This window comes from Geospiza fortis, unplaced genomic scaffold (genome assembly GCF_000277835.1).
Source record: "Geospiza fortis unplaced genomic scaffold, GeoFor_1.0 scaffold242, whole genome shotgun sequence".
Taxonomy (NCBI): Eukaryota; Metazoa; Chordata; class Aves; order Passeriformes; family Thraupidae; genus Geospiza; species Geospiza fortis.
The window spans coordinates 538503-541496 of record NW_005054574.1 but is presented as its reverse complement, the minus strand read 5'-3'; positions in this window follow the sequence as shown (position 1 = coordinate 541496).

Below are 2994 nucleotides of genomic sequence, written 5' to 3'. Positions count from 1 at the left end.
TAATTTTTTTAATAAAAAAGCTGCTCTTTCTTACCATACTTCTTGTATGGTCCAGCTTCAGCTAAAGTTGCTTAAAGGCATACAAATGATGTTCTGAGGAGCTTAAGGGACACAATCACAATTGCTGCATGATCAAATGCAGCAGCAAAGGACAACAGCCCAGACTTGCAAAGCAGAGTTTGAGATCCATTTGTTCCAGCCAGTGACTGGGAGTGGCCTCTTGGGGAGGGGCATCGTTGTTCTGTGAAAACAAAGGTGCGACAGAAACAGTGGGGCCAGTGGGATGTTTCTGAAAACCGGTTTTTCTCAAGTACTCCGTGTTTTAGGGGAACCTAAGGGTGGCACTGTTACCAAACAAGTTCATATTTCTTTTAAAAGGAGCCTGTGCAGCAGTGTGGGGAGGGAATTGCTTTAAGGAGATTTAATCCATGAATTGGGTAACAGATGACAGGCAAGCTATGGGTGATGCCCATGTGTTAGAAAAACAAATTACAAATTTAGGGACTGATGTGCTTCAGTGCTCTTCGACCAGAGAGAGAACTTTGTTCTTGAGACCTGGACACAAGGAGTGCGGAATTTATAATCAAAGACATACAGAAACTGGTGAGGAAGGAGAAACTAACAAAGACAATTACTGAGATTCTCTTTATCTGGTAAAAAAATAAATAATAATAAAACTTAAAATGTGGATTAATTTGCATTAGAAGCAATAAATAAATAACAATAGGTGATATAATACTATTTAATGAAGAGAACTCTGTAGCTTGTAAGCCAATGAACATTAATTTCTTTGCTCAAATGTATAAATAGTAAAGGTTTGATAGCTGGCATGTTCTGTGGAGATATCCCCATGTACCCTAACACTGAATAAAGTTATGTTTCTACTCTAACAAACTGGTTAAAGAGTTTATTTGCCAGCTTTTGGTGCCAGTTTCTGGTACCCCAGATGGGACAAAGAGGTGCCAACTCAGTGGACCCTCTAGAGGAATCATCAGCACTCCAGTGCACACCAAAATATTTTCAGGGAGATCTTTCTGTTTCCTGGTCTGGTGAGTAAATCACTCTGCCCTTTCTGGGAAAAAGAATACAACATTACTTAAGGTACTTTATTTGAAGGTATTTTTCCTGCCCATAAGTTGCACTAAGAGAAAGTTTGCAGTGTGAGGCTCAGAGGTTTTGGGGAAAAGTTTTAAAAAGTTGTAAAAGATTGTAAGAAGTTATAGAAAGCTTGTAAAAGGTTTTAAAGGTGTTAAAAGTTTTTTTCCTAAGATGGCAAGTATGGGAGTGGGGTTATCTTCATAGCCCCCATGAGAAGGGATCCCAAAGGGTTCCCCTTTGGATTGTGTTCTAAGGAACTGGAAAAGGTTGGGGGTTTGGGAGGGATGAACCCCTGACATAAAAACAACTTGTTGAATATTGTAATCATTGGTGGCCAATACATAAACTTAATGGTTGTGAAAAGTGACCAGTGAATGGGTCTGCAAATTACAAATACCATTTCGCAAAGAATACTGTTTTGTAAAAGGAATGCAATGGACCACCCGTCATATGCTGGTTTGGTGGTTTTTTTTGGTGTTTTTTTTTTGTTTTGTTTTGTTTTGTTTTTTGGGGTTTTTTTGGTTGGTTGGTTGGTTGGTTTTGGTTTTTTTAAAATTTTTTTTATTTGTGGAATAATCCTGATTAGTGGAAGGAATGTATGCATGTGCCTAGAGATCTGATGGTGTGACCATTAGAAGAAAGGGGATGGGAAGCCACTCAGAAGGTGCTGCTCTGGCTGCAGTCCAGGCTGAATCCCCGGTGTCAAGTGTGTGGCTGTGGGCTCCTGTGGCACAATGAGCTGGGCGACTTTGTCCTGCAGCTGAGGGACTGGTGCAGCTCAGCACTGGGGCTGCTCAGGGAACATCATGTGGAAAGGCTTCACCTCAGAGCTGGACTTGTGCTTTAGGATATTTACTGTTTCACAAGGACAAAGGAGTTTGGTCCAAGAAGGAAAAGAGGCAGTCTGTCCAATCCTGAGCCCCTTTCTAAGAGAGAGCTGAGCCTGACTGCAGGAAGGGCTTTCAGGAATTGAAAGATGCTTTAATGACTGCTCCTGCACTGGGACTACTGGGACTACTGGGCTTTTTAGAATTGCCGCCCTGTACAGCAGAGTCACCATCACGTGTTAAATGCCAGGACAGCTCTGGGTTTGCAGGCAGGATGAACTGGATGTTCCCCCTGGAAAGCACTGTGAAGATTTCCAGGGAGCTTCTGGGCTTGACAGTAGTTGACATATGTTCAGCAGACTCAAATGTCTCTGCTTGCTTCAGGCTTTTACTGTGGAGTAAACAAGAGCCTTCCAGGAAATGTTCTGCAGCTTGGTGCAGCCAGGCCTGCACAGCACTTCAGAGAGCAGCTGATAAAAGAGGTCACTCCAACAGGAGTCCCACAAGCAATTATAATTATTATTATTTCAGGGCCAGGCTGGACAGGGTTCTGAGCAACCTGGTCTCGCCAAAAGGTGTCCCTGCCCATGGCAGGGGGGTTGGAACCTGATGATTTTTAAGGTCCCCTCCAATCGAAACCATTCTAGAATTCTAAGACTGAAGAAAGGTGTAATAGCAGAAGGGACATAAACTTATATGTCACTTCTTTACTAATTCCATTCCAGTTTATCACTTGCTAATGATACAGTTAATAATGACTAGACAATTTAGGAAGAAGTTTGTGACCTCAAAATCAAGACCCTCATTAAATTCCTTTAAATACAAAATTCCAGTGACTGGACAAGGTCTGGGGCATCATCAAATATGTTTTGGTTGTTCAGTTTAGCTTAATTCTATCCCTGAAGCTAATTTATCAACCTTCTCTAAAATTTTCTATGGTTGTAATCTCAACAGCAGTTTGGTTTCTAAACATGTTTGGGACCTAGTCCTAGTAGTTGGACCTTGTCCAACATTGTCCTTGTTCTTCTTATCTACAAAATAACTGTATTTTCTGTATTTCACAGGAAAA